The 19,898-nt window shown below is 37.5% G+C and overlaps 1 long non-coding RNA gene across 1 annotated transcript in view; it reads left to right on the top strand.

Moving 5' to 3' along the window:
• Positions 1-19,898, top strand: part of LOC134172783 (uncharacterized) — a 76,049-nt gene that overhangs the window by 6,633 nt on the left and 49,518 nt on the right. Inside the window, exon 2 of the long non-coding RNA XR_009968025.1 lies at positions 12,381-12,512. This is a non-coding gene — a long non-coding RNA (uncharacterized LOC134172783). The remainder of the gene's footprint in view (positions 1-12,380; positions 12,513-19,898) is intronic.

The following is a 19,898-nucleotide window of genomic DNA, read 5'->3' on the forward strand; positions in this document are numbered from 1 at the left end:
AAGTTCTTCAGGTCATAAAGAAGAAGGAAAGGCATAGGTGTCTACTGGGACTAAGTCATTATGCCCCTTTATTGTGGTCACTGGTCCTTTTATAAAGACAAGATTTAGACCTACAGCTTATAAATCTATAGCATTAAAATATATATAGACTATAAGTCTAGAACTCAATTGACTTAAGTGTACTGAAGGGCTCAAAGAGATTTTAGTTGAGCTAGCATCTACAATGTCATAAGCTTCATGTTTCTTTAAGAAGTATCTCTTTTTCATCCAGCATTAATCTTAGGTTATGGTTTGGTTTAGAATTTGCAAATCCAAATAATTCAAAATCTAGACAGCTTCAGAATTTTGAAAAGCTGATTGTTAGAAATGAAGCTGTTTTCCATTGTCACTAAAACACAATGTTTTAGTGCGTAGTATGGAATCCTGTACCTAGTCCTTCCTCTGCAATTAGTCTAGACTTACAGCTAAGTTTAGGTCAAAATAAAGAATTGAGAACCCAATGCTTGTGTGCATGCTGTAAAGCTCATAAAGGTTTAGTCTCCTATGTGTGTAAAGTATTACATCCTCTTTTACTGAGGCCTCAGAGCCGTTAGGTTTCATTGAGATGAAGATCCCCGGTTTTCACCCATGGCTTTATCCCATTTTACTATTATTGGGATAATATCTGATTAAGCTTTGTTTACATGTATCCAGCTTCTGAAGTTCAGTGTATTTGGGAATATTATTTCATCCAATGGAAGAGAGGACTTTCATGACTAGACATTCCTATCCCACATGATGTCTTACCTGTAAACTGTATTGCTTGATCCGGAAGGAGTATATATGTGAAAAAGCCCTTTCTTTGCTTACAAGGTGTTCTTCTCTACACTGTTGATCAAAATCTAACTTAAATCAATGCAAAGAATCCAAGTTCAATGAGTGTCTATTTGATTTTGCATGTGCCTGAATACCTGAGTAACAAATAGAAGTGCTCGGGATGACAAGAATTTCCCTTTCCATTTAGCTGTCTAGTTCAAGCACAGTGTCATTGCAAGGAAATGAGTCTCTTCTTTAAGAAGAACTTGCTGGAAGGAACAGAGAGCTGATACACAGCTATCCGCCAGGGATTATGGCAAAATAACTGGCCTCATGAGTACTGGGGGGCAGTTATTTACTTTTCAAAATATTACTCAGCTAGCTGAAATTCATCCAGTGAAACAGGAGCCTCTCTTGCAAAGGAGCAGTGTGCAACAAAAGTGTAATTTATTAATTATTTCTATTTGTTTCCTGTCTTAACTAGTCACTGTGAGTTTTTTTACTGTTTATGAAGTCAAGTCTTCTTAAAAGTTAATAAAATCTACTTTTCCTATATTTGATAGTAATTTAGTATCTTTTTTGAAAGCTTGGTATAAGAGAAGGGTCTTGGTCTATCCACTCTACCCAACCTAGGTCTCCGTCACAATCATTGTCATGGTGTAGCACTTCTTTTCTTGTTTATGCAAATAAGTTTTGTTAACAAAAGAGAATTTCTGAAAAAAAATCATTAATATATTTCAGCATAAAATTTGCCTGCTATTCTCTATTCTCCCATGTGTTTGGTATTACTGAATAAGATTTGACAACCCGTTGTTTCTGTCACTCTTTTAGCACTTACAAAACTTGTATTTTGTTTTCATTCTAAACATAGAGAACACGACCTGCTGCCTTCTTTGCTCCTTCCCACCAAAGTTATTTATTTTAAATAATTAAATAAAAGCCTCACAGAACATCCAAGATCAGTAAGACACGCTATCCTCCATAATAAATCTATGTCATATTTAAGCTCTAAGCTCTATACTATCTCTAGTACTCTATTCCATCTTTAGTACTGTTATGACACATCAGATAGGGTTATTACTATGTAAATTAGCCAAATAATGAACACTGTGGAAGTGTTCATTCAGGCCAATATTGTATCACTCTGAATGTGTGGAAAAAATTCTGTCACATAAATGGGATCACATAAAGGTCAATGTCTGTGAAATAAAGCATACATCAAAATAAGATCTAAGTAAGAATCAATATCAGTATATCCTCTTTTCACATCATAAGCATATATAATGTCAGTCACAAGAAATGTATTGTGTCCTTTTCTGTTTGTAATTGCAACATCATTGCTTACCTACAGTAAATTATAGAGTATGCCTTAAGACATGAATTGCCCTTAAAATAAAATTCTACTATTATTATTTGATATTGACAATCCTAATAAAGCTAGTGTCTCAGAAGCTGAAGCTGTATAATAAAACTTCTAAGCCACCTAGCCTCAACTCCTAAGTAGTTTCTTTAAGTTCATAAAGGCTTACCCTTGCTTTAGTTTAAACTAAGTAGACATATCTGCCATGAAGGTCTTACACAGGGATGATTAAAAATAAATTAGATTGGTGAGCTAGACTGGGTAGAGTTCAATAGATGATGCATGAGAGAGAAAGAAGGAAATGTTTTTGCTTTCAGAAAAGGTACTATGTGAGCTACAGAGGTGACATTCAGTTAATATATTCAAACTTACTGTCATACCAGTCAATTTTTGCACGTTTCAGGCACATTTTTCCACTAGCCAATGTAGTTAGAATTATTTGTGCCTTGAAAGCAGATGTACCCAGTAAAAAAAATGCTGGTGCCATCTTTTATAGCATCTTGGTGCCAGCTATATATATCTTGCACAGAGGGAACTTTTCAGACCTATGGGTGGAACTTCAGGTTGAACATTGTTCAAGTCTATTGAGTCAAAGACCAAAGAGACCCATTCCATTCTGAATAAATCACAGTGCTGTCCAAAAACTGGAATAGAGTATTTCAACATGTATTCTATCCAAAACAAACTGATTAATACCCACAGAAAAGAACAAGAGCAGTCTAGTAAAAGCAAACAATGAAGAAAAACATTGCTTTAAATTTGACATTTGGTACTTCCAAGGCCTTGTATCAAATGAAATAATTTTGAAGAAAAATCATACCTAATCCTGCTTTTCCTTTGTTCCATTTTATTCATATTTTCTGTCTTCTCTTCCCCTCCACTCTTTCCCTTTTTAACAAGTTTTAAGGATATTTCTACTAATGCTGTCTCACAACTTTTCTCTGTACTTACTATCCCATGACTGTAATAGGAATCATAATCTGACTACACAATGGAAGGCTGGCTTTGATGATAGCTCCTTCTCTGCTCTCAAGATATTGACTTTTCTCTCTACTCAGTTTTCTCTCCTGTTACTGTTACCAGCATAAGTGTTCAAGAATGGGGCACTCCATTGAACCTTCACTTGAACTTTTGCTAAAAATCTACCCAAGACCAGCAGAATATCTTATCTAGTGTTTCCTTACTAAATAAGCATAAATAAGAGGCCTTTCTGTTTCAGGTCTCGGTTTTGAAGCTTTCTTCCCACAAATGCAGTGAATCCAGATTATTTATTAACCATTTGTCTGCTGTAAAGCCCATCATTCCCTTTTTTTATATTTGGTATTATCAAGACACTATTCAAATGAAACAATCCTAAGGAAAGGATGTGTTGAGCTAGAAATATTTTTACACTAGCATTTTAAAATTAGTGACCCAAAGAAAACCAGATAAAATAAATGCAATACTTTATCACCTGTACTTTCTTGTCAGAATTGAAGTATGTCACAGATTCAAAGCAATTGAATGATTGTATCTCATGAAGTCACTACCATAACTCTCTCATAATCCTTTGCAAAAAGAAAGTGAAATGCAGACTGAAAAAGACTTTCTGCTTTCACAGAAATGGAATAAGTTTGTATGTTCAGTAAGTAACTATATTTGAGCTAGCAGGACATAAGTCTTTTACTCAACTACTTGAAATGTTCTGGCTATCTCCTTATTTCATTACTGGGGTCAGCAGACAGAAACTACATTATGTGAAATTGTGTATTGCTGTATACAAGTCTTCTTGTCTTCCTTGATTTAAATAGTCAAATATATTGTTAAATTAAGTGCTTAGTCTGTATGATGACAAGGAATGTTAAACTATCTAAAGTGTAAAAAGTACCTATTAACATGATTTTGTTTAGTTCTGGCCTTTCTGATGAAAATGGGTGGTTTTTACAGGTAGGCTCATTGAAAAAAGAGACTACATAATTAAATTGCAGTGGCTATAACAGAGCACTAGTTGATTGTGTTATGTTAACTGTATTTGTAAAACATGTCTGAAGATTTTGTCCTTTTTTAAATATTTGGCAACACTGCCTGCTGCCTTCACTTCCAATTTTTTATTTTTTTTCCCCAGGGTTTCTTCACACACAGTGTATTTCTTCTTTTGTACTTACTACAATTGTGCTCTAATTGCAAAGATCACTGCACAGAAGAATAAAACCTCTTACCATGAAAGAGTTTTCTGCATTTTGATGAAATATCAAATATAAAAGTTAAATCGCCTGTATCTTACCAAGCATCATAGGGTACTTTAGAGTTTAGTGGAAATAAATAATTACAGAGTAAAAAGGCTATCTATCTGAGATGATGGATGCTCAGAGGAGTGAGAATAGATTTTTCACTGCCAGGTCACTGGCTTGAAGCTAACACATTTGTGGAGACTGAATGTAGTTACCTTCCAATAGCTCATCACTGGCTGTAAGAAATTTGTGAATTAATCTAGTTCTGTGTAGAAGTTTAGGATGTTTAGGTTGCAGATAAAGATGCTATACACACAAAGTTTCAGAAGATAAAAAGGGATACTTCTAGAGACTTTATAATAAGATAAATGCAGATAAGTATGTAATAGCAATACAGTGAATCATGTGCTGCCGTACCTTCATGTTTGATCTGTGCATCAAGGATTTGAGTTTCTCAGAATATTCACACCTTACTGCAGAAAATAATTACTCTTTTGAAAAGATGCCTGGTGAAACATAAGGAGCAATTCTGTAACTAATAGTGAGCAAAACTGCTTCCATAAGCAAAATCCAGTGTGAAAAACTGTTGCAGAATTGGACCCTTGGCAAAATTCAAGATAAAAAAATGTTTACCATAATCTTAAACTGCAGAAAAACCCATACTGATTTTTGATTAAAATAAATTCATTAAAAATTACACACACAACCCAAGGAAAACTTTTCCACTATTTATTTGTTAAGAAGACACGTTTCAGATTTCCAGTTATGAATTAGGCAGTTATTAAAAAGGAACACAGTTAGCCAATGGCTATCTATCTTTGTTTAACGGTTTTGTTTTTTTTTTTCCTCTAGTTAAGATTTTGAAATATTTCCTCAAGCTTGTCTGTGTAATATGGTTTAGTCTAAGTGAGACCCTCATAGTTTATTTATGTGTGCATTTCATTCTACTATTAAATAAACACTTTGTTTGGCTTAATACCATATCAATACCATGATGACCCTTTCACTAGTTAGTATATATTCTGAAACAGTCACAACACTAGAAGGACACACACCCCCCTCCCCCAATCTACAGAAAATTAAAGGTTTACTTTTTTCACCTTTTATTTAAATGCACTTGGTTTCTTTGTCAAATTCACAATATATGTTAATGTTGCCTTTCTGTTCAATGGCATGTCATGATTTCTACCCAACAAAGATACAGCAGTTTAAAGTGTATTATTGTTGCTATTATCAAATATTGCTATAAATAGAGCATAGATTTTCTGCTAATGCTTTCAGGGATGATTGTTTCTGGATTCTGTGTGCATAATAAAAAAAAATTATGTTCCCAAGACTTTAAATGTTTGTGTGTATAGGCAAAATAAACAAATACAAACTGGTGACAAGGAGTATTCAGAAGCAGTGAGACAGACTGTTCTGGTCAGCTGGAGAGGACAAAGTATCATTGGCAGTAAACTAACTGTTGTCAGGTTTACTGTAAACAAAGGAGACTTTTGTGGTTGGTTCAGAAGGACTTTAACTAGTTATTTTGAAAACATTTATGGGAGAGACTGACACTGTAGGCCAGTGAGTCCAAATAAATCAAGGTGTTTACTAGATATTTTAATAATTGAAGAATTTATGTCCTTAAGCTACTTATTTGAAGAATGTCAAGGGATGGCTGTCCTTTGGAATAATCTTCAACGTGTTGTGCTGCTTTGTATGTTTCAAGATGGCTATATGAGAATGTTTGTAAGAATAACAACATGTTAAATAGAATTTGCAAATTATCATCTATCTGAAGGTGCTAAAAGAGTATTTCTCCATGGTTTCCTCCATGTTTCTGTTATCAAGGTGTAGAAATGACTTATGATAGATGAACTCAGAGGAAGAAAACATTAGAGTGCTAGTGAGGTAAGCTTTGGAAATGATATTAGGACACAAATGGTTTTGTTCATGCTAGGCGACATGCAGGTAACAAGGACAAGGATTCACTGAAATCGCTGTGATATTCAAGTGGCTCCACAAGAAAAGCAGTTGTTTGTAAGGATTAACTGGTCCATCTGGATACATCTGTTGGTTAAGGAGTGATACTTCATTCTGTGTAAGCAGTTTTCATTTGGTTCTTTTAATCACATCCAGATTGATGTATTCTATCTGCTTTGACAAAATAGTTTTTTTTTATATGACCAATAGGAACAAGGCCTTTTATTTATTGAGAAGCCTGCTTCCTGCAGGTTTATTTAATTCTCTCTTGTAGCATTGTTTCTTCCTAAATCCACAGCCATGAAACACACTTTGTTGCCCTCAGAATTCAGAGGAAGCAACTCTCTGAGCATGTTACAGGACTCCTGTAGGAACATGTAAGATGGAAGAAAGTTACCTCGGCAAGGGAGGCTCACACTTTGGATATTTCCTTTATCTGACTGACACAGCAAGATTTAAGAACTCAACTTTTAAATTCATTGGCTGATTAGATAAAACCAGTGCAGTTCAGTACATACCACTGGACTCTTGGCGTTTTAGCTTCATTTCCTTTGCAGAAGAAAAGGAAAAGTGTGGCAATGCTATCCTTCTAGTATAATATTAGTCATTTTAGTGTAGAACTGTCATATATCATTGTTCTATCTCAAAATCCAGTGCTGAGTCTATGCAGCTACCGTCTTACTTTATCATATCACCATTGTTTACTTCACAACTTCAATGTGTTTCTTTTTATAATAAAAATTTGAGTTTAGAAGATTTTAGTATATTCATTTCATACCTGCAGAAGAGAAACACAAAGGAGAGCTTTCATTAACATGCCCGAGTCCCATTTTTAAATTACTTAGATGCCAAAATCTCACCAAGTGTTATTGGTTATTCAAGAACCTAAGGGCCTTACTTTAAATTACCAGTTATGAAATACTGAGACATCAAAAATAGGTCAGTAAAGTCAGAACAACCATAATTAACATTTTATATGAGACAACATCAGAACAGACTGCAAGTTGCTATACCTTCTGGTGCTATACCTGATCCTGAACAGTAGAAACTGTGGTGACTACACCTAGTCTTAAAGCTGCTATGTAAGGGTGAACCTGGTGAATGACTTCAAATCAAGTGTTTTACTCTCAGGCCTTGGAAAAACATATGATCGTCATTTAGGAAGGTAATGTGCTATTGCTGTGTAATAACATACGGACAGTTCCTGGTTTGGGGCTTAAGCCTTAATGGGTGACATCATTCAAAAACAGCAAAGAATAGAGAGCAAAAAGTGACTCTAATCAGCCGTCTGAGGACCCATATCTCAAGATATGGCTACTCAAGACTTATTCCATATTAATTGCTGTGGAATATTTTATTTTGTAAAAATTTTCCTGAAATAAGAAAGAACATTTGCATGAAAAAAATCAAGCTTGCATATTGATAAAATTCAGCTGTACTGTGAAAGACCCTGAAGAGATTTATTAGATTTTTATTGACACAAATTTAGGGTAATAACAAATACTACTTATAGAATCATATAATCATAGAATGGTTAGGGTTGGAAAGGACCTTATCATCTAGTTCCAGCCCCCTGCCATAGGCAGGGACCCCTCACCCTAGACTGTGTCACCCAAGGCTCTGTTCAGCATGGCCTTGATGTAACTTTAAAAGGAAATACACAAAAGTAAACTAAACTGGGCCACCTCAGCAAACAAGTGCAATTTCCAATGTGTTACTTTCTAGCATGCTATTATTACCTAAGATGTAGGAATTGATGTCCAAATGTAAGTTGTATGACAGAAAATGCAGTTAAATGCCTATAGGTGTTTCTAGAAGTGCCATAGTAAGTTAAGCACCTCATTTAAATAGTTAATGTGAATGGTGAGTTGCCACTGAACTCCTCTATCCACATCTGTAAGTGATATTATTCCCTAACCACATTAACAGATTGAAGGGATAATATTAAAAATATTGCACTGAAATAATTCAGTGGTTCTTGTGAATCTGCAGACAGCCTGAAATTACTGTCTCTCCACAGTGTTAACTATTTAATCATTGGTTGAATGGTAGAAGAATGAAAGAGAGAATGATTTTATGTGAAACTATGAAATTTATGACTGTTCTGTTAAATATCAAACACCACTTCTGCCTGAAAGAAATTCCCAAGATAAAGTGTTGGATGAGTGTTCATGAGAAATATCTCCATGTGCTTACTTTATATTAACATTCTTTCCTAGGCATTCCTGTTGTCACAGAATCACATACAGTCTCTGAGAGGTTGAATGGGACTTGAGATCATCTAGACTAACTACCCTGTCTAGGCAGGGTCAACTACAGCTGGTTTCCCAGGACTGCGCCCAGTTGTGTTTTGAATATCTACAAGGATGGACACACCATGACCTCTCTGGGCAACCTGTGCCAGTGACAATTCTCACAGTAAAAGTGTTTCTTACATTCAGAGGGAATTTCATGTGTTTTAATTTGTGTCCACTGCCTTTTGTCCTGTCACTGGCTCCATCATCTTCTCTCCCTCTCATATGATAATTATACACATTGATAAGATCCCCCTAAGCTTTCTCTTCTCCAGGCAGAACAGTCCCAGCCCTCAGCCTTTTCTCACCTGAGGCATGTCCAGGTCATTAACTCGTGTTAAGCATCACTGGCCCCAGTGCCAGCCATTGGCATATACACTCTGGGCCTGGCCACGTGGTTGTTAACTGATAGTATACTTCTTCCCTAGGTGTCTTTGTTGTTCACAGTCACAGCACAGAACACTGGGCTAGATAAACCCGTTATAGCCATTATGTTCTGCTTTTAGTAATTAAGGTAGAAAGAGATTGTTCTTATGTCAGATAGTCCCAGGTCTTTCTGTCCTCCCAAAAACACCCCCAGGCCTGAAAAGAAAGAACTGGCATGAAGGGGTTTTCTGTAATCATACTCTAGGCATATGTCGTGGTTTAAACCCAGTCAGACAGCTCGTTCACTCACTTCCCCCCTTCTTTCCCTCCCCCTACTCCCGGAGGGACGGAGATTAAAATTGAAAAGAATGCAACTCCCACGGGTTGAGATAAGAACAGTTTAGTAACTAAGGTATAACACAGATCACTACTGCTACTATCAATAATAATAATGGTAAAGGAAATAACAAGGTAAGAGAATACATCACCTCACCACCAGCCGACCGATAACTCGCCCCCCCCAGCCCGACCAAGCACCGACCCATACCTCCTCCAACCCCGCAGTCTCCCAGTCCTTCTGGCTCACTCCCAGTTACCTCCTGGGCATGACGTGCTGTGGTATGGAATACCTCTTTGGCTACCTTGGGTCAGGTGTCCTGTCTCTGCTTCCTCCCAGCTTCCCCTCCTCCCTGGCAGAGCATGAGGCTCACAAAGTCCTTGGCCAAACCAAAACATCCTTGTTATCAGCTCTGTTCCCGAGCTGAAAGTCAAAACACAGCACTGCACCAGCTACCAAGAAGGAGGAAAATGACTGCTACTGCTGGACCCAGGACATTATCCACCCCTTATTCCATACCATTCACGTCATGCTCAGATCCCACATTTTCAATATACCATCACTCTTATCTTAGAACATGGACCAGTCCCTATAAAGCTGCTGAATCCATTTGGTCCATGACGTCAGGCTCCATATCTTGTAACAGTCTTTCAGAGCAGGAGAGGCTGTGTGCAGTGTTCACACTTGTGAATAACCTGGGCAATAGTGTCTATTGCTAAGTCCACCCCTCGATCTTGAGTCCATCTCTATGTTTCATCTCTGCTCTGATGGCCTGAAGTGCCATGGGCCCACCAGGCTCAAAATAATTCACTCTCCCCTTCAGCAGTTTCTGCAGCTTGTTGCTGGGGACTCCATACAGCTGCCTTCCATCTCCAACGCTTCCAAAGCACTGGAGGGGCCCAGTGGACTAGATACTTGCCCATACTGTCCCACACACCCTGCCACTCATGACTGTCCAGCCTTGGGGAAAATCTCCTGGTCCCCCTATATAGTCATCTAACCCCAGACAAGACCCAACCCTGACTCTGCTTAACTTTTGAGATCAGACAAAATGGTTGTGGGTAAAACACAGTCTGTATGTTTGCCAACATGCTTCCCCTCCTCCCTGGCAGAGCATGAGGCTCACAAAGTCCTTGGCCAAACCAAAACATCCTTGTTATCAGCTCTGTTCCCGAGCTGAAAGTCAAAACACAGCACTGCACCAGCTACCAAGAAGGAGGAAAATGACTGCCACTGCTGAACCCAGGACAGCATATAATGAGAAACACTTGGACCAATGTGCCATTTCCTTGATATTAAGAGGACGGGATTGCAATAATGCTATGATGTTTTAAGTTCCCTGGCAAAAAAATCCCAAACACCCTTCCCCCCAAAAAAACAAAAACCAAAAAATATCCCCAACCAACAAAAAAAAAGAACCCAACCTAGGGATTACATGAATATCCAACTATTTAATTTTCATGATGAGTACCTTTGTCTTCTAATGGCCTTGACAATCCTAACCCATGAACTAAGTCTGTAGAAATAAATGTACATCTTTCTGAACAGTGTTCTTTACCATAATTTTCTGTAAATTACGTAAGGAATAAATTAGAGTAAAGTTTCTTTTTTAGCTTCAACCTCTGCATGTATTGTATTAACTCAGTGTGAATATCTATGTTCACATGTCATATGTCATTCTATTATTCTTTGCTGGCATAAAAAGAACTTTAAAAAATATAAAAATAATACATCAAAAGGAGCAAGCAGCTTTGATCCTCACATCTAATTAATTGCACATTAGATAGATTTAGCTCATACAAATGTGGGATAGTTGCTTCACTCATTAATAATAATGTATGAACAGTTGTTTGTTTTTTATTCATTCCTTCCAAATACAAAACCACAGACACCTACAGTTCAAGCATCAGGAAGGAGGTTAAAGCATGCTACATCTGACCTCTTCATAGTTATTTATGCTATGTAGGGTCTGAGAAGCACCCATCTTCCAAGGGCTTTTCAGTAATTAGCTCATAAAGAGGTATAACATGTATGAAGTTACCTAAGCATCGTTTGTAAGTCACTACAGATGCTCTCATACCAATCAGTAAAACATGAGGAGCTATAACATATAACAGCTGGTACACTAAGATCCATTTATTATATTTTACACCTATACAGCAATTGATGTATGTTGCCAATTCCCTTGGGATATGTGAAGACCTTGGGGACAGACGTAATATTATTTAGAATCATGATACACATCACATGTTTCTTTGATCTGAGATAAAAAGAAGCATAAAATAAACCTACTTTTCTAATGAAAATTTTCATGTCACCACCAAATGCTTTGACTTCTTTCACTGTGCCCAAAATGCTGTGGTTCAGAACTAAAATTTTAAAGATAATTTTCACATTATAGTCTGTGATATTTGCAATACTATTCATGCATAATATACAATTTTTTTTTTTCAATTACTCTTTGACAAAATCCTGCCAAACGCAATAGATATGAATTGTCCATGGTGAGTGAAATTTACCTTTGGTTGCACAGCAGTAACTCATTGATTTGGCAGAGTATGTTTTCACAGGGACTGAATCACTATCAGTGTCTGCTGATTTATGCTCTCAGTATGTCTGAATGTGTTTGTGTGCATGTATGTATAGATCACACAATTCTTGTCTAGCTCCAGATAATTTGCAATTTCTCTGAGATGGCAGACATTAGAAAGTAAAAGGTGTGTATTTTCCCAGCAGAAATCAAAGCAGAAAATAGCACAACTTAGATAACCTTTCTGTCAGGCTCCCTCACCAGTGGAATTCCCATTTAAACACCTTTCCCAGAACTGCATCTCCTCCCTCTCTGTGCTTTACTCTTTCTACGCCAATGAGTGTAAGTAGGAGGTGCAGTGAAAGGTAAAACCAAAATGTTTTGATGCTTGGGGCTTTGATCCTTCCTGCTCTTTTAGGATCCCTTGTATCTGGAGCCCTCAATCAAGTTCTGAGAAACTTCTGGGAGGAAGGATGGTCTTAAAGAGTTTTCGTTCCTTTTTTTTTTGTTTTTCCCACAGAAGGGCGTATTCAAATTCCTAAAGAAAGCTTTGAAAGAGATCCAATGAGGCAATCACATGCATGTGCAACTATTTTTTTACCAGGCAAGAATATATGGAATGTGGATGGAGTTTCAGCATAGCTCTGCAAATGTAAGTATCAATTGAAACTGGGTAGGCAAATTCCATTAAGTTCTAGGCAAATTAATGTGCATATAGCTGTTGGATTACTAACTTCGTATAATTGAAAGCAGGAAAACCTGTCTGCATTTGGTTCTTAATATAAAGCTTAATTAGAAGGAAGATCTTTAAGAGTGAAGAGTGTTGCTGAGCAGCACAGGCTTTACAGTGTCTTGAGAATATGATTCCACCAAGTATAGGATTTCTGAAAGGAAAAATAAACGTTAGTCATGCTTCTCTTGTACAAATAGTAATATCTATAAACTTTCTATCTATAGGTTAATCCTAAAAAGGAATAAATATTTTTCAAAGACCAGACAATATATTCTTTCTCCTCAGGTAAAAAGGTGTAACTGAAATCCATGTAACTTATTGAGTCTATAAAATATAAATCAGTTGAAACATATATGATTTTCACATTCTAAGTAGCTAGAAGATGCAACAGTTAGTTTTTATTGTCCTCCTGTTTAAAAAATTTCAAGTCATACAGGAAGACAACAAAAAAGCACCTTGTGACCTAAGTGACTACTGTGAATAATATGAGGAGACTGACCAAGTAGACTTTCAAACAGCATAGTACTTTTGCCAGTGTTTTTCAGGCTATAGGTCCATACATTCTACTATGAATAAGGGATACAATTGGAGCAGTTAGGATTGATTATTGGATGATATAGAAGCAAAACAATGATATATTTATCAAATACATCCTTTGCTGTGACCATTTTGTAGCCATTATTTACTGCATTCACAGTTGTTTTAAGACAAATGTTCCTCAAGTTACCTTCTGTTATTTTTATTTTTTAAATTTTATTTCCATCTTTACTTTCTATGAGTGGCCTATATGCTTGTAGGACCTATGTGGAATGGCATAATCCTTATAAAAATGTGACTAATTAATCCTTCTTAATTTAATTTTAATTTTGAAATTGAGCTTCCAAAGTGCAGGGATGGACATATGGGTAGACATTAAAAAAAAAAAAAGCTCAAGAGCAAAAGCTTGCTTTTTCTTATGCCTCTGTCTAAAAAAAAAAAAATACATACACTGACTAGAAAAGTAGGATTAAAGTTGTTATTTGAAGGATGTTTACTGGATGTATTTTGTAGAACTGCAAGTGAAGAATGACAAATTCATGTTTGCTTGACTTTTCTCAGTTTCCTACGACCCAGCATTGTTGGGCTTGTTCTATCTTTATTTAAACTTTGTTCCTCTGTGAGGAGCTGTGGCTCCTGTATTTCTCAGAATTACTGTACCCCATGGGTGACATTTCCTCTGATCCTTAAAATGCTGTATTTCAGATGTTATATCACACCTCTGAAGGGTAACTTGCTTAGGAAAATATAGCTGTATTTTCCTGAAGGAACTGGAACTACATCAGGTTGAATTTCACCCTGTAGGTTATTTAAGCACAGTATGATGTTATACAAACTAAAAACAGAGGGCAAATTCCTGACTGCTATTGAAGAGATGTCATTGAGGGGGGAAAAAAAAAAGCAAATAACTCCCATTCCCTTCCACTGATGTCTTAAAAAGCAAAGAGTTAGTTGTGCTGAACTGGAGAATGAAATTAATTTCAAACAAGAGTGGCATGCAGATAATTTGGCTCTTGCTTTGTAGTTTAGGTATATAAAATCAACAATTTACAGCCTCTTGGTCTGATCTTTTTTACAGAAGGTTGGATAAGGGTTTTTTTGTTTGCTTTTTTTATGTTTTTTTTTTTTCCCCTAGTTTCAGCTGATTTTAGATTACCTTCCTCTACTTTTTCATTAGGGTCAGTTATCTAAACTCTGTGGTGCAATCTGGCTTCATATTAGGGATTCTTTGATTTTTTTTTTTTAATTTATGGAAATTTTGTAAAGTCTGTGTGCCATCTAGGTCTGTCTATCATTCTTTTTATCTGCACTCTTTCCAGTGCTCAAGATCTTCCACATTTGCCATGGTCGTTTACCTAAAATTGCAGTAAGCAAGCAAAGGGATCAGTGTATGTCTCTCTGCAATGTCTGAATGGGAACCTGCTTCCCCATGTCCAAAAATTCTAGAGGGATCAGAAGAGAAAACTGGAGAAGCACATTTTATCCTATTTCATATACTTCAGCACCTGAACTGCTGAAAAAGCCATAATGATCCTTAAGGGTCACATTTTCCGATGCTGAGACCTGTGGGAAGCTGCATGGGTCAGGTCCTTCCAAATTTGCATGAATGCTCATTCACTTGCCAATGGTCTTTACCTCTTTTTGAAACACACAGCTCAATCTACAGTCTTGTTCTCCAGTACAGTTCCACTATTTCTGCCATTATCAAACCATGCTGTTCCTCTCTGTGTGAAGTCCTGCAAGCAACCTGCTTTGTTAGTTGTATTGCCTTTTATAGTGGATATATTTCTTCATGTTCAGAAAGTGAAAACTAGTGAAATTCTTTAGCCTAAAAAGTGCATCATGGTGGAAAGGTGTAAGATGTGTTCATTTTCCATAGAGTTCTCTAAAAATTGAATACAACTAAAGTTAAATAAGAGAAGGAATCCAAGAATCTGAGTCTGTGCTTTGTAGCAACATTGATTCATAGAATCATAGAATAGTTAGGGTTGGAAAGGATCTTAAGATCATCTAGTTCCAACCCCCCTGCCATGGGCAGGGGCACCTCACACTAAACCATATCACCCAAGGCTTCACCCAACCCAGCCTTGAACACTGCCAGGGATGGACCATTCACAACTTCCTTGGGTAGTCCATTCCAGTGCCTCACCACCCTCACAGTAAAGAATTTCCTCCTTATATCCAATCTAAACTTCCCCTGTTTAAGTTTTAACCCGTTACCCCTTGTCCTGTCACTACAGTCTCTAATGAACAGTCCCTCCCCAGCATCTCTATAGGCCCCCTTCAGATACTGGAAGGCTGCTATGAGATCTCCACGCAGCTTTCTCTTCTCCAGGCTGAACAGCCCCAACTTTCTCAGCCTGTCTTCACACAGGAGGTTCTCCAGTCCCCTGATCATCATGGTGGCCCTCCTCTGGACTTGTTCCTTGTCCTTTTTATGTTGAGGACACCAGAACTGCACACAATACTCCAAGTGAGGTCTCATGACAGCAGAGTAGAGGGGCAGGAGCACCTCCTTTGACCTTTGATGCAGCCCAGGAAATGGTTGGCTTTCTGGGCTGTGAGCGCACACTGCTGGCTCATGTTAAGTTTCTCATTGATTACAGAAGAAGTTAGCAAAAAATAGGAATTAGAGGACTTTTTCTGAGTTTGAATAACTTGTAAGTGTGGTTGTAGGAATTAAAAGCCGGCTAATTGCTAGTCAGGTGTAAAATGCCTTATATCTTCTTTTTATCTGCCGGTGTCTCTGTGGCAGAACATATTAAAATGATTTCCTTCATCTTTTTCTTAGTTAATTTTTAATTTTTCAAATTCACTGCTGTAGTTCTGCTCCCCTTTCTAAGATGGTAGGTTGTAAAGTGCATACCCTAACTACATCTGTCCTGGGTTCAGCAGTAGCAGTCAAGTTTTCTCCTTCTTGGTAGCTGGTGCAGTGCTGTGTTTTGACTTCCAGCCTGGGAACAGTGCTGGCAATACCGATGTTTTTGGTTGTTGCTAAGTGATGTTTACCCTGACCAAGGACTTTGTGAGGCTCATGCTCTGCCAGGGAGGAGGGGAAGCCGGGAGGAAGCAGAGACAGGACACCTGACCCAAGCTAGCCAAAGAGGTATTCCATACCACAGCACATCATGCCCGGGGTGGGGGGTAACTGGGAGTTACCCAGAAGGACACGGGGGCTTCTGGGTGGGACTCGTTTCTTGGCCGGTGGTATTGTATTCTCTTCCCTTGTTATTTTCTCTCATCATTGTTGTCGTTGGTGGTAGCGGTGGTGATTTGTGTTGTACATTGGTTGCTGGACTGTTCTTGTCTCAACCCGTGGGAGTTGCACTCTTTCGATCCCCCTCCCCATCCCCCTGGGAGCAGGGAAGGGGAGAGCCCCTGGGGGGGGGGGGGCGGCTTCGATTGCTTCCAGCCTGGCACCACTCACTGGGAGTGAGTAAACAAGCTGTCTGGCTGGGGTTTAAACCATGACAACATCTCACTGTTTTAAAAGCTGCTCTTTCACACTACAAAGCACTGTGATATACTGAAGAAAAAAACAAACACAGCGTTGCAAAATTTTCTGTCTTGTTTCTGTAGGTGTCTTTGGCCATCAAAATGCAATCTTCCTTTTATCCCTGTCAGGAACTATGCCCTGAGCATGTACTACCACAGAATGAATGAATGTCCTAACAAATGCTTTTAGACAATACTCTGGATCATTGTTTCACAGTAGCTTTTAAATACAGTTATAAAGTCACACCTTCCAGTTAGCAAGAAAAGACACAATTTGTCTGATGTGATAATACTGTTAAAAGCCTTTTAGAAACTGCAGAAAAGGTTAGAAACATGTTTTATTGTTTTTTGTTTTGAGCAGCAGCACCACATAATGCAGTGCTGAATTTGTATCTGATGAATGTTTTATTCTGGGCTTGCCCTTCCCATCTCTCAGCATTTTCCTATTTAATGTAAGGAGAAACTGATACGATACAGTGGTTTTACATGTTCAGAATATGAATAGTAAGTGTCGTATGCAAAGTTTTCAGACATCTTTTTCTGTCTCAACAAATAATCCTCACTCTTTTTCTTCCCCTTTTATGTCTACGTTCATCATTTTATCTTATGCATACAATTTATATTTGAATACAACAATGAAAGCAAGTTCATTTTCAGATCATATGTTCACTTCCCTCATCAACATTTCATATAGCTGTACATTATGAAGTCTCTCCTTATTAAGTCTTTTTTCTAGTCTAACATATTTTGCTCTTGATGATTTTAGATGAGGCCTAAACAAAGTCTTGCAAAATGGGATCATTACCTTTCAAGGTTGAGATTTTAAGTTAATTCACAACCTGCAAGAACATGCAATGCCCACAGATAGGCGAACAGGTAAAGAGAATGTTGGGCAGATGGGTGGACTAAAGATAATAAAAATACAGTATTATGGGAAAAGGAAGAGGAAAGACAGGCTCCCCTCCAAAACCAAAACAAAACAAACTGGCAAACCCAAATCCAAACCAAACCAAACCAAACCAAAACCAGCCAAACTGAACACTGCCAGCGTAAATCAAAGGCAGCTCCAAGTTAATGCTTCTCCACTGATAGCCGTTCAAAACAGCTGTGGATCTGGGCCTGTGACTATCAACCCTATGTACAGAGATATAACACTACCTGTATTGAAACACATTGAATTTTAAGTCAGTTTACCTTTGATCCTTGACAGTGAAATATTGTGCAGCATGATCCAGAACACCAGCAGTGACATCCTCAGCATCTGGCTACTTGCCTTTCTGCTGATTTATAGCAGGATATTTCTACGCCATGTAGTGACATGCTATATGAAAGACATCTCAATTAACTTCATGCAAACACTGCTGCACATAGCCGGGTTAAGATACTGTGTTAGGCACTTGGAAATGTATAGCTTTGCTCCAGGATCTCTCTCCTTCTCTTTGCCTAAGTATGTAGGGTGCAACATCACACCAGTGGAGCCTCCCCTCCAGTATTATAATGTCATAGGTGCAATCCCTGTCGCAATGGAGATTTTTTTTTTCTTGGTGAAACATCTTTAAAAGAATAAAAATATTTCCGCCTGTTTCTCTTTAAATACCTTGGGGTTTAAGCACTGTTATAGAACAGCTAGGGTTTCATTTTCAGGGAGAAAGGCCTTGAGTGAGGAACTCCAAGTTATTATATAAACACTTTGATGCATGTGCCAGCAAAACCAGTATTATCTGAGGGGGAAAGAGGGTTTTCTCTGAATCCTGATTCATATACATGTGATAGGAAGTGTTGGAGCATGCCAAATAGACTGAGAAGTTGAAGATATAAGGTATCTAGAAGATGGAGACTTGTTGGTCTTAATATCTTTTAAGTGGGGAGCAGCAAAGCATCAGGAATGGAGCTCTTCTGTGTGCGGAGAAACAGAACTTCAGGGGCTTGGCAAATACTAATGCTAAAAGTTCTGTGCCTGTGGAGCTTAAATGCTTTGGCCTAGGCAGACCTGAGTAGGAATCACAGCTGTATTTCTGGAGATGCATCGTCTTTTTTGGGCTAGCTGCCATGCATTTAATGAGAAATTATCCACCTAGCTCAGAGCTCTGGATTACAATAGACAAGCAAGCACCTAAGAATGAAAAATTGCCATGAAAAATTGCCTAAATAAATCTGAGACTTCTGTAGAGAGCCAGCACTGATTGTTATTGATCTCAATGAGAATGGAGACAACTAACTGAGGAACTTTTTAACATGTAGCTTATTTAATGAGAATACTAAAACTTTAGATGGTTCTTCAGAGATATTCTAGTAATTTTAAAAAGCAAAATCTCAGCTTTGCTTTAGGAATGTGCTTTTTAGAAGGTCTGTTCAAGCATGATTTCTGTTGTTCTGCAATATCAACTGCAGTTAAAATAGGACAGCTTCTTTGTTCCTATAAAATATTTGGATTTCTGTATGCATTTATTTGTATACCTGCTCAATTGTTCTCAAAAATTACTGGTTTTGCCTCATCACATTTGATTGCACAGCTTTTTGAAATGTCTTTTTTGAAATGTAGCCCTGATTGTCCTTCTTAAGACATAAGAAGAGATTAAACTTCATATATCAGCTTCTTTCTCTTTAAAGCTTATTAACATCTAATCAAGATTAGATATGTGGTCAGACTTGTGGGGGAGGTGTGTCAGCATGCAGTAACATGTAGAATACCGTGCAAAGTGATCCATATTTATTCTTCCTAATTAAAATGACAGAAAGGCTATGTGGCTGCTGAAAGGAAAATCTTGATAAAAACTCCAAGGAAGGTTCTTTCCATGACTCTGTCATTCATTCAGTGTTTTATTTTATTTTTATTTCAAGAATTCGATCTATCTAATAGGGGAAGAGGACAGATTTCACTGAAGTACTGATTTGAGTCAGTAGTGATTATTATTCTACAATTTTAAATAACTATGTGCTTCTGATTTATTTTCTATTACAGAAAGCTTTATTAAGATGTTGATACAAAGTAACCCCCAGCTGAATTATAATAGCCAAACATCCAATATTTACCAAATTATTTTTCTGACCTAGAGAGGTTGCTGTAAAACATTTAAAAATAATGGAATTAATCTTTAAAAAAAAAAAAATCCTTAACTTCCTGCCAGAAAAAAATGCTGTAAATTGTATATAAAATTAGAAAATGGTGTCTAACTTTTGCATAAAATTCCCTGAACTAGATTTTCTTTTGTTAAATCATCCACTGATTTCAGGAGGAGCAAGAACAAATCCTAATTTCACTACTACTCTCCT

The sequence above is a fragment of the Pezoporus occidentalis genome, unplaced genomic scaffold (assembly GCF_034315485.1).
Source record: "Pezoporus occidentalis ecotype Australia unplaced genomic scaffold, CSIRO_AGI_Poc_V1 ctg1, whole genome shotgun sequence".
Classification (NCBI taxonomy): Eukaryota; Metazoa; Chordata; class Aves; order Psittaciformes; family Psittacidae; genus Pezoporus; species Pezoporus occidentalis.